At 44.7% G+C, this 13152-nt stretch overlaps 1 non-coding gene across 1 annotated transcript; it reads left to right on the top strand.

Moving 5' to 3' along the window:
• The first annotated feature begins 11734 nt into the window (after positions 1-11734).
• Trnas-cga (transfer RNA serine (anticodon CGA)) lies at positions 11735-11809 on the top strand. Its single transcript has one exon. It is a non-coding gene; the product is annotated as a tRNA-Ser (tRNA).
• The last annotated feature ends 1343 nt before the right edge of the window (positions 11810-13152 follow it).

Raw genomic sequence — 13152 nt, 5'->3', positions numbered from 1 at the left:
TATCAGTGGTCACGTGAACATTATCACACCCATAGACGAGACTCTGGACGCCCACGCAGCACAGTGCACCAGGATTGTCGAATTGTGAGGACAGCAGTGGCAGGTCGTACAGCTACCACTGCACAGATAAGAAGGCTTGAGAGCCCAGACGTGTCAACACGAACTGTTGCGGAACGGTTATTAGCAGTGGGAGTACTGGCACGCACATCTCTAGCCCAGCTTCCACTCCGCAGCATTGACGTGCACGCCTCGACCGATGCCGTCAGAGGATGGCTTGGAAGATGGACTAGCGTGCCGTGGTCTTCAGCGACGAAAGCAAATTCTGCTGCAGGCTAGTGTACCATTGACTTTTTAGCAAACCACAGCATAATGTCCTCAATGGAGAGACGTCTACAGACGTTAAAGTAACCTCTGGCGTGCCACAGGGGAGTGTTATGAGACCATTGCTTTTCACAGTATATATAAACGACCTACTAGATAGTGTCGGAAGTTCCATGCTGCTTTTCGCGGATGATGCTGTAGTATACAGAAAAGTTTGCAGCATTAGAAAACTGCAGCGAAATGCAGCAAGATCTGCAGCGGATAGGCACTTGGTGCAGGGAGTGGCAACTGACCCTTAACTTAGACAAATGTAATGTATTGCGAATACATAGAAAGAAGGATCCTTTATTGTATGATTATACGATAGCGGAACAAACACTGGTAGCAGTTACTTCTGTAAAATATCTGGGAGTGTGCGTACGGAACGATTTGAAGTGGAATGATCGTATAAAATTAATTGTTGGTAAGGCGGGTGCCAGGTTGAGATTCATTGGGAGAGTCCTTAGAAAATTTAGTCCATCAATAAAGGAAGTGGCTTACAAAACACTCGTTCGAGCTATACTTGAGTGTTGCTCACCAATGTGGGATCCGTACCAGATCGTGTTGACAGAGGAGATAGAGAAGATCCAAAGAAGAGGGGCGCGCTTCGTCACAGGGTTATTTGGTAAGCGTTACAGAGACGTTCAGCAAACTCAAGTGCCAGACTCTGCAAGAGAGCCTCTCTGCATCGCGGTGTAGCTTGCTGTCCAGGTTTCGAGAGGATGCGTTTCTGGATGAGGTATCGAATATATTGCTTCCCCCTACTTATACCTCCCGAGGAGATCACGAATGTAAAATTAGAGAGATTCGAACGCGCACGGAGGCTTTCCGGCAGTCGTTCTTCCCGCGAACCATACGAGACTGGAACAGGAAAGGGTAGTACTGACAGTGGGACGTAAAGTGCCCTCCGCCACACACCGTTGCGTGGCTTGCGGAGTATAAATGTAGATGTAGATGTAGTGTCAGCGTCTACACTGCCGCATAAGGATACTAACCGTGTAGTGATGTGGTAAATGTAATCAAGCACACCATTTGCACTGTCGCAACAATAAATCTTAAGTCAACTGAAAAACTCTCAAAGAGTGCACAATTTTTTCCTGGAGGCGTAAAGTAGCTAAAGATAAAATTTCCATCTGTAAATTGGAAGTTAGGTAAACTTTAAATTGCAATCCGAGGTTGGTTACTTTAGATGCTAATTTTCTGTTATGTTTACTGAGTACAGCTTTACTGCTAAATGAAGTGCTCTAAAAAGCTGCAGCGATGCCACTAGTTTTGACAAGATAGTAAGCTGTAGGTGAAGGTACGATAAGTACGGAAAAGTGGCCATCGCATTTTTTTACATCATCTCGAGTGAAACACTCGACCTTTCGATAGCTATCACCCCCCCCCCCCCCCCATCGTCATTAGGAGTTAAAATCACTGACTCCTTAGCTGGCATTGTGTTCTGATTATATACACTGTCCAACAGAAAGGATCATTTTTTTTTCGAAACCTCGTAACGCTAAAGTTCTAAATTTGGCTCAACGGTGCGTACAGCCTGCCTATGTAAGGATGCAAAAATATGGCGCCCAGTTAGACAACGCTTCAGACAGCATGGTGTCGATACATGCGAAAAAAATGCAGCAGCTCAGACGTTAATGTGACGTGCGACGTTTGTTAATGATGCCACACTGGCACCAAATTGCACCATAGTTCTTCCCAACGACACCTGGGTGTGTTATCCGATCGGAAGGTTCTCACACCCACACTTACCAACGTTCCTTCTTTTGACACCTCTCCGGTGGAGTTCAGAACCGTGAGGCACAGTGGTGAAATCAGGCCATTTTCTTATGAACGGCCAACGAAAATATTCCAGTCACACCTGCTCAGAATGGGCAATAAAATGCCACAGGGGATGGCATAAAGGGGGTCAATGAGGTCCCCTCTTGCCCGGGCGCATTTAGCCCCGCACAATCTCTGACCGGAAGCGACAGTTCGCAATGCTATGAGCAACAAGAAACGTTCATGACTTGCGCCGGCCGGTGTGGCCGAGCGGTTGTAGGCAAAAAATGGTTCAAATTGCTCTGAGCACTATGGGACTTAACATCTATGGTCATCAGTCCCCTAGAACTTAGAACTACTTAAACCTAACTAACCTAAGGACATCACACACATCCATGCCCGAGGCAGGATTCGAACCTGCGACCTTAGCAGTCGCGCGGCTCCGGACTGAGCGCCTAGAACCGCTAGACCACCGCGGCGGGCCGGTTCTAGGCGCTTCAGTCTGGAAACGCGTGACTGCTACGGTCGCAGGTTGGAATCCTGCCTCGGGCATGGGTGTGTGTGATGTCCTTAGGTTAGTTAGGTTTAAGTAGTTCTAAGTTCTAGGAGACTGATGACCTCAGAGCCATTTTTTTCATGACTTGCATTCCCATCGAGCTTGATCCCATCTGTTTGGAGCGCAGAGGGACCGCAATTTTTGCTCTCGTTTCCAAATTTGAACCACAGGACCGTTCATTGCTCTGCCCAAAACACCAGCTGCAAAACAATACGGAAATTATCGTACGCTAGGCTAAATGAGCCACATCTTGAAATTGTTTTTGATCGTGGTACACAGAAGAATATACGGAGTATGTGAGAAATAGATAGCCCCTAATCAGTTTGAGTTTGTTTATTGCCGTGGGTACGGTAGAAGCCTTGTTCGGTGTACAAGTATTATTTCAGAGATGCAGAGACATAAGGAAAATATATATGCCTGCCTAATACATTACCAGAAGACTTTGTATAGAATACAACACGAGAAACTGATGGAAATTTCGAGAAATTTTGGAATGGAGGAAAGAGATCTGCGAATCATCACGAACCTGTACTGGAATCAAACAACGGTGTTGTGTATTGATGGTGAAAAAATTGAAGCAGGCAAATTCTGAGGAAAGTGAGACAGGGATGTATCTTGTCACCCATGCTATTTAGTAAGTACTCAGAAATCATACTGAGAGAATCCCTGAAAGAAATAGAAGAAGGAATTTTGGTAAATGGAATAAAATTAATCTTCATTAGATATCCTGGTGATACTGTTGTATTTGCTGACACTATGCAAGAGTTAACAATTATTAGTTTTCTCGGTGGTTATTCGTGGACTGCGTCTGCATGACGTTTCAGTTGTTGACAATAAATGTCAGCAATGATGGTTAGACATCGGGGAAGCAATTCGTTGTAGTACACTACACCATCCCTTTCCCACCAGATGACTAACGTTATCTTTTGTGAAAGCGTGCATGTATTCGTACGGCGGGTTGGTGCTTTGTTTGGGCTCAATCATTCTTTCCTTTTCCTTATGTCAGCATAAAAACGTCATTTCGCTTCATTGGTACAGGGTAGTGACAGTCGGTGTTGTTCGCGAGCCAATTGATCACGAGCAAGCAGAGGTGTACATGTGGTTACCAGCTGATTTTTGTGATTTTGGCTTAGAGCATGCATTACCCACACACCCGACTTTTGAATTTTTCCCACTGCATTCAAATGTCGTATGATGGTGGAATGAACACAGTTCATAACATCTGCCAGTTCTCCAGTACACTGAGTACACTGACGTGGATCATTGTGAGTTAATTTGTTTAATGGATCTCGATCAAACTCCGATGATGATGATGATGAAGATTATGTTTCGATTGTGGGGCGGTCAACTGCGCAGTTATCCGCGCCTGTACAAATTGCCAACCTTTTCTCAGTCCAATCTTGCCACTTGCATGAATGATGATGAAATGATGAGGGCAACACAAACAGCCAGTCATCTCGAGGCAGGTGAAAATCCCTGACCCCGCCGGGAATCGAACTGGGGACCCCGTGCTCGGGAAGCGAAATGGCGACCGCGAGACCACGAGCGGCGGACATCAAACTCCGAAGGTTTTCCCCCTTAAAGCGAGAAAACCATTTTGGCTGCCTCTGAGCACTATGGGACTTAGCTTGTGAGGTCATCAGTCCCCTAAAACTTAGAACTACTTAAAGCTAACTAACCTAAGGACATCACACACATCCATGCCCGAGGCAGGATTCGAACCTGCGACCGTAGCGGTCGCGCAGGTTCCAGACTGAAGCGCCTAGAACCGCTCGGCCACTCCGTCCGGCAAAACCATTTTCTTGCCATGCTCTGTCTAGGGGCATTATCCGCAAACACGGCGAAAATGTTGCTGTCATTCTTCTACTGAATTCAAGTAAAAGAATATAAGTGATTTCTGCACTTGGCACTCCATTCACTATTTCCAAATGACAAAATGACAATATGTTAATTCAGACAGCAACAGTGAACTACAAATCGGAGAGACAATCAGTAAATGAAACCATAGACACGGAAATACCAACATGCAAAAAAAAAAAAAAAAAAATCGCTACGATCGTATGTACCAACCTTACATTTCATGGCTCCAAATGCACGAGACATTGTTTGGTTAAGTTACGTGGTATTAGCAGCTTTCCAACTATTGGTAGTGGTGTTTCCCGGCGAGGATCGGCCGCTAATGACTGCGACGTAGACGGCAGCTCGGCTGCTGCAGCGAAGCCAGGCGAGCCGGGACTTCCCCTCGACCGCAGCGCGGCGGTCGGCGGCCGGCGGCAACAACACGTAACTCGCGGTAATTGCAGCCGCAGACACAATCATTTGGCGCTCAGCGCGGCTTATTTATTTCTTTAATTAACCTGCGAGCGCTAACGTTTCGCCGGAGCCAAGTTTCGTGTCGCGCAGAAGTGCCGCGGATAAGTTTCCGCTGTCGTCGTAGGGCGCACGTAATGGAGGCGAGAAGCCTCTCGCGGTTCGAGCTCCCGCGGGGGCGTTTGAAATACGCGAAGTCGCGGTTCGCCGCAGCTACAAGGAGGAGCAAAGTGCGAAACAAGCGATCCGCCGCCCGTTTTGCGTGTTGCGGTCTTATCCCCTGCAACCGACATTTCCTCCGGCCGCGCGCTAACAAGAAAAAGTCGGCCGACGGCTACCGTGTATTGCATAGGGTCGTCCACAGTCGGGCGAAGCGCAGCTGCCGCAGACTTGAGATGGGGAAAGGCGACGTACGGAACCATAACAACTGAAACCCTACCATTTACGTCATAGACTCTTCAAACAACTCCAAGGTGATTTATGGCCCTTCTTCGCGTAAAACCGAATGATAACACTATCTGGATAACTTAGCAATAGATCTTGCAGACAATCGGGAAAAATCATAACATGTAAGCTTTCACGGCCGGCATCTTCATTAATTAAAACTTCCGGGCTGAATTTCCGTGGTCCATATATAAAACTTCTTCTCCTTCCTGGCGTTTCGTTGCCTACTGCGGGCAACATCTTCTGAGGTGAGTCGGCGACTGGCTACTAGGCGCTCGTGGTCCCGCTTATATAGAGCGCTTAGATGGCGCTACCACTAGTGACGTGCTTTCGACTTTAAAACTTTCTCTGGCTAGTGCCATCTATCTCGATTACAGGTAGTCGATTGTCACTTCGTTGGTACAAAGTCGACCGCCATATCTTGTCTAGTTTTAATCCTTCTTCTTTTCTATTAAAATTATTTCCGTGCTAATAGATCTCTATAGCTTCTCTATACATGCGAGTATAATAGTGTGAGGTCCTAGCTATCACGTTTGTCTCACCAAATTTTATTTCGTGATCACCGCCTTGAAAACGTGTTCCGCTACAGCTGATTTGTCAATCTGTCCCAATCTACAGTTCCTTTTGTGTTCCGTTAGGCGGGTATTAACACTACTTTTAGTTGTTCCAATAGAAACCATGCCACAGCTACAAGGAATTTTATACACACCTGGGGTAGCTAAGGGGTGTCATGCGTCTTTCACCGACCTTAACTTTCACTGATTTTCTTGGTAGGTCGATAGATTGTGTCCACTTGAAACTTGGTCAAAATTTTACCAATACGGTCCGTGATGTTATGAATAAATGGAAGAAAAACTTTTCCAGCTGACAGTAGTTGTTGTCGTGTATTTTCTGAAACTTTTCTTCTAGGGAGGAGTGTTCGATCTATTTACTTGTCAGTGTACCCATTTCTCTTGAAAACTGTTCGCAGATGGCTTAATTCATCTTTCAAGTAAATTGGCTCACAGATGTTATTAGCTTTGTCCACTAAAGTTTTTATGACTCCTCTCTTCTGCCTAGGATGATGATTCGAATTCTTCTTCGAACAACAGGTGCTGCAATCGGCCAAAAAAAGCCCTTTGAAATGTTATCGATACGTGGATGACACCTTTGTGATATGGAATCATGCTGAATAGGAACTGAGTGATTTTTTGGTGCACGTTAACAGTTTCAATCCAAAGATACAATTCACCACGGAGAAAGAGTGTAAAGGACAACTAAATTTTTTGGATGTATTGGTTATTAAACGGGCAGATGGGACTTTAGGGCACAAGGTATATAGGAAAGACACACACACACACCGATCGTTACCTACATAAGAATTCGAATCATCATTCTAGGCAGAAGAGAGGAGTCATCAAAACTTTAGTGGACAGAGCTAATAACATCTGTGAGCCAATTTACTTGAAAGATGAATTAAGCCATTTGCGAACAGTTTTCAAGACAAATGGGTACACTGAAAAGGAAATAGATCGAGCACTACACCCTAGAAGAAAAGTTTCCGAAAATACACGACATTTATTCATTACATCACGGACCGTATTGGTAATGTTATGGCCAAGTTTCAAGTGGACACAATCTATCGACGTACCAAGAAAATTAGTGAAAGTTTAAGATCGGTGAATGACGCACGACACCCCTTAGCTACCCCAGGTGTGTACAAAATTCCGCGTAGCTGTGGCATGGTTTATACTGGCACAACTAAAAGGAATGTTAATACCCGCCTAACGGAACACAAAAGGAACTGTAGATTGGGACAGATTGACAAATCAGCTGTAGCGGAACACGTTTTCAAAGACGGTGATCACGAAATAAAATTTGGGACAGATTGACAAACCAGCTGTAGCGGAACACGTTTTCAAAGACGGTGATCACGAAATAAAATTTGGTGAGACAAACGTCATAGCTAGGACCTCACATTATTGTACTCGCATGTATAGAGAAGCTACAGAGATCTGCAAGCGCGGAAATAATTTTAATAGAAAAGAAGAAGGATTAAACCTAGACAAGATATGGCGGTCGACATTGTACCGACGAAGTGACAATCGATTACCTGTAATCGAGAGAGATGGCGCTAGCCAGAGATAGTTTTAAAGTCGAAAGCACATGACGAGTGGTGGTGCCATCTAATCGCTCTATATAAGCGGGACCTTCAGCGCCTAGCAGCCAGTCGCCGACTCATCTCAGAAGATGTTGCCCGCAGTAGGCAACGAAACGTCAGGAAGGAGAAGAAGTTTTATATATGGACCACGGCAATTTAGCCTGGACGTTTTAATTAATGAATCGGGAAAAATTTTGGTCCTGACTACAATCGCCAAGTAGGCAGTGGTTCCCAATCTTTCTTAGACCATTACCCCTGAGTGCAATCAGACAGTAGCTCCTACCCCGCCATTCCTCCCCTCCCCCCAGCCATGGGTTACCCCACCCCCTCCCTCCCCTACATTATCACCGACTTTAGCACATAACGAAACTGCAGAGTGAAACACTTTTCTTGGAACATTTTCATTTTTAAAAATGACGAAATTTGAATAATATTTATTTTGTGTGTGTGTGTGTGTGTGTGTGTGTGTGTGTGTGTGTGTGTGTGTCGTGCATCGCAAGTGCTACGCACAACTCCTTTTCAAAAAATGCAGCTAACTATCCACAGTGAGGGTAGACATTTGCTACAAAACACGCTTTTTTTGCCCTAATATTGAGTCGGCCTACAGTTGCTATGCAATTGGACTTCTCTGGAACATACTGAAAGAAATCACGGTACTTTTGCCATTACGCAACTGATGATTGCCACGTGCGATGTAGGAGTATTGCAGGCCAGCAGATATGATATCTCGTGAACTGCAATGCTGGTCTGAATTTTTTTTTTTGTTCAAAAACTTTTAGGTAGCAAGCGGGATGTGGAGGCTCAATTTAGAACAATTTAAAAAATTAGTCCCTTTAACAAAGGTATTTTTTATTATAAATCATCAGTCTCCAGACTGGTTTGATGCGAGCGTTTGTTGGATGTTTTCCAGTTTCTGGCTTCCTCTACAGTTTTTACGCTCTACAGCTCCCTTTAGTAATAATCAGCCGTATCGTGGCGGTTACGGATGCAGCAACATGGACCTGTTCGTAATTCAGTGATCACTCTAATGCGGAGAGACTCATGGACTGTGTGACTAAAACTAAAGTTACTTTCGTTGACTTATCATGTCGCGAGATCAACAGTCAGCCGTGTCGCAAAATGGTTGTTCGTGTACTCGTCAAAAATCACTGCTGGCCTCGTTTGGACAAACAAACGTTAAGATGTGTTAACTATTAAACAAATAACAGTGATTTTCACGTGACTGTGGTGCTACTAATCGAACTGAGTGGTTAAATAGCACTGCAACATATTTCGTTACTCTCCACACAGATCACGTAGCTGAAATGCCACTTACTAATTACTACTACTATTACGTGATGGAATCAGTTGTGAAGATGCATCCTACGTTACTGTCCCGCACCTGTGGAATATAATTAAACTTTCAGCAGAAATTTGTGGTCGACGTTGTGTGAATGGTCCCCCGACCTCAAACTAGTTATCGACATTAGAGGACTAACCCTTAAATAGTGAGCGGCAGCTTCAAGAGAATAAGCGCTGAAGGCAAACAGGGTCTTGCAATTTAGGCACATGTTCATAAAATATTCGATCCACATGCCTGTGTGTTTGTCAGTGTGCACAGTAATCGTACGTGAGATTACACGTGTTTTTAAGCCCCCATGCCACCTGCAAACAGATGCTGTTCGTGGGACGATTTTGTCAGTGAAGGCCGGCAAAACCGATATGCCACCAGCGACACATTCCGAACAACGGGTGTGGAGCACCGTGTAGTGCGGGTAGCCTACCTGCAGGGGTACTGGATCCCGCACAACTACAGAGACAGTTAGTACATCGCATGTTAAATAATCTGTAATTATCATATATTCAGTATGACGACTAATATTTTGTTGGTGGTGCTTGTTTAGGTTGAAATGCAGCCAGAAATTCAGGTAGAGAAGAAAGGAAAGTCACGTGGGCGACGGCAGAGGTAAACTGGAGCAGGAGTTAATCAGCATTCCTAGGAGGAACTGAGGACGTTCTGTGGTGAAAGGGGTAGGGGTGTGAAGGAGGGGGGGGGGAAGAGGGATGGGGTTTATCTGAGCCTCTCATCCGGGGCAATTAACACAGTGCGGTATGTTCCTTCTGGAATGCAATGCACTGTCCCAGGTCCGGACAAACTGCTGTTCGCTCCGCAGATCTGGCACTTAACACGCCTCAGGGGGCGACAAACGAGCTCTGAGGATGCTTGCAGAGAAGGGCGTGTGTGTGTGTGTGTGTGTGTGTGTGTGTGTGTGTGTGTGTTGTCAGCGATAACATTGCGTGGATTATCCAGCAGTGAGGTGGAATGCATGCGGAATGCTGCAACGGTGGAGACAGCGTGAGGATTTAGGCAATAGTCTCGATCTCAACTGGATGTTAGCTGCAATGGCATTGTCAGTGAAAATTAAAAAAAAAAACGAAACGACAAAAATTTGCTTCAATGGATGTCGTTAATAGGAGAAAAATTTCCTTCTACACTGTGCAACAGAATTAGAGGATCACTTTTTCGAACCCTCTTAATTCTTTCCAATTCCGACGCGCCAGTTTCAGTTCCCTATTCGTTGTTCTCTTCTTTCGTTCGAGTATTCTCTCACTTATTCGCCGTATTTTTCTTCCTGACTTTTGAACACTTGAAACCAGTTTTTTTTTATCACTCCTACCCTGGAACCTTCCATACTGAGTACTTTTTCTCGAAACACTTCTCTCTCAGTTATTTCTTCAGCGTTTATTAATTTATTGTTTATTTTCCAAAATCATTTTTTACTTCCTGAATTCAACGTGTTGTTGACTTCTTGTTCCACAGACATCTGAAGATCTTTCTGATTAATCTACTGCAATGCATTCGATATAAATGTCCAAAAAAATACCAGTCTTCTTTTTCTCATCACTGCTTTATTTCCAGTCTCCCATAATTTTTTGTGGTCCTTACATTTTCCTAATGATTCACCTTTCTAGTATTTCTTATTTATCTAAACTACAGTTTAATGCCAGGCACTCGCTTGCTTATACACATTCTCTGCCGCACTGTAATGTCTAATTTTTCTATTTTTAGACAGGCATTTTTGTTGTAAAACTCTTTACTTATATAGTGCACCCTTCCGATTTTGTGTATCCTTTTCTCTGTAGCTGATTTTTCCGAATCATTTCCTGGTATTACTCAGCGAGATGTCAAATTTTTTAATGTTTTTTAATTCTGTCAATATCAATTTTCAGGAATTTCCGTGCTTTTGTAATATTTTTAAGAAAATTCCTTTTCCTACAGAAATTCTTCCGGTAGTACTAATGGCTGTTTTCTTCTATGAGATTAATTTAAGTTATGGAGATGTTACATTTTCGGAAAGTTTAGAAAACTTGAGGCCCTTTATTTCTACACTTATATTTGCCCTTCCCAACCTTGTTGGTACAAACTTATATTCATTCAGTTTTTCAGTCCGAATTCTCACTGGTATTTCTACAACACAACTAAAAATAAATTCGAGATAGACCGTCAGTCTTGCCATAGTCCTGTGTTTATTTCGAAGGACTCAGGTAATTCTCCCACAAATTTCACTTTTATTACTCTGCCTGCCAGTTTTTCACCACTGTACAGTAAATTCTCGGATAATTTTAACCACTGTTTTTCTGTCAACGGAATCAAAGGCCTTCTTCAGATCAACCATCACTTATATATATGACTGAGTTCAGATTAAATATTTGTTCAATATTTGTTAAAATCGCCTACAATTTTAATCACCATATTTATCCTCAGTTTTTTCCACAAATGCTTATAAAGGTTTGTGGTGAAAGTCATGGCCACGCTTTCCCTGCCACTGACGCACAGATCTGAGCTACCCAAGCACGACTCACGCCCCGTCCTCACAGCTTTACTTGGGTAGCTCAGTTGGTAGAGCAATTGCCCACGAAAGGCAAAGGTCCCGAGTTCGAGTCTCGGACGAGCACACAGTTTTAATCGGCCAGGAAGTTTCATATCAGCGCACACTCCGCTGCCGAGTGAAAATCTCATTCTGGAAACATCCCCCAGGCTGTGGCTAAGCCATGTCTGCGCAATATCCTTTCTTTCAGGAGTGCTAGTTCTGCAAGGTTCGCAGGAGAGCTTCTGTAAAGTTAAGAAAGTAGGAGACGAGGTACTGGCAGAAGTAAAGCTGTGAGGACGGCGCGTGAGTCGTGCTTGGGTAGCTCAGTTGGTAGAGCACTTGCCCGCGAAAGGCAAAGGTCCCGAGTTCGAGTCTCGGTCCGGCGCACAGTTCTAATCTGTAATGTGTACTATGTAGACATCTATCCAGACCATCATACAGGAATTCTAAACTGAATCAGGATCCACTGCAAGTACTATTACAGTTAGGTGGAGGTGAGAAAACTTGAATTCATCGTCAAGCGGCTGCTCATGAGACACACATCACGCCGGTAAATGCGAAACGACTCCATGCTTGGTGTAAGGAGCGTAAACATTGGACGATTGAACAGTGGAGAAACATTGTGTGGAGTAAAGAATCACGGTACACAATGTGGCGACCTGATGGCATCGTGTGGGTATGGCGAATGCCCGGTGAACGCAATCTGCCAGAGTGTGTAGTGCCAACAGTAAAATGTTTAGGTGGTGGCGTTATGGTGTGGTCGTGTTTTTCATAGAGGCGGCTTGCACCAATTGTTGTTTTGCGTCGCACTATCACAGCACAGGTCTCCATTCATGTTTTAAGCACCTTCTTGCTTTCCACTGTTGAAGAGCAATTCGGGGATGGCGATTGCGTCTTTGAACATGATCACCTGTTCATAATGCACGGCCTGTGGCGCAGTGGTTACACGACAGTAACATCCCTGTGATGGACTGGCCTGCAGAGAGTCCTGACCTGAATCCCATATATAACCTTTGGGATGTTTTGGAACACCGACTACGTGCCAGGCCTCACCGACTGATATCGATACTTCTCCTCAGTGCAGCACTCCGTGAAGAATGGGCTGCCATTCCCCAAGAAACCTTCCAGCACCTGTTGAACGTTTGCCTGCGAGAGTGGAAGCTGTCATCAAGGCTAAGGGTGGGCCAACACCATACTGAATTCCAGCATTACGGATGGAGGGCGGTACGAACTTGAAAGTCATTTTCAGCCAGGCATCCGGATACTTTTGATCACATAGTGTATATCCAGTTATGTTAATTTTCCTACAAATATCCATGCGTTCAAACTAAATTTCATCGTTGTACAAGGCTTCCTTGACCTCTTCGCTTCTTCTTTTCTTTCCCTACGTTACAGCTTGGCATTTCCTCCTTGTACCTGCTTTTCTATTAACGAAGCAGCGTGCACGGTGAACGTATTTTAGGGTATGTAAAGTACCACGCTATCTCGCCTTATAAAAAAAAAGCATTTGATTCCCTGTGCGCGGGCGAGCGCCGAAATGCCAGTCTTTCTAGAGGCAACGCAAACGCGAGATGACTGATTGTCGGACAGAAATGCGTTCCGACATGCGAAGACCGAGTAAAAGCTAGCTCCACGCCCCCTGCTGTGTTCTGATATGCCGTGTGACGCCATTCGGCAGCTGATAACGGCGTGATACCCGGTGTCGGCCTTTGCGTGCGACGCAGTCGCCG

This window comes from Schistocerca cancellata, chromosome 12, assembly GCF_023864275.1.
Source record: "Schistocerca cancellata isolate TAMUIC-IGC-003103 chromosome 12, iqSchCanc2.1, whole genome shotgun sequence".
NCBI lineage: Eukaryota > Metazoa > Arthropoda > Insecta > Orthoptera > Acrididae > Schistocerca > Schistocerca cancellata.
Note: the sequence above shows the minus strand (reverse complement) of the source record. Positions and strands in the feature narration are given on the sequence as shown.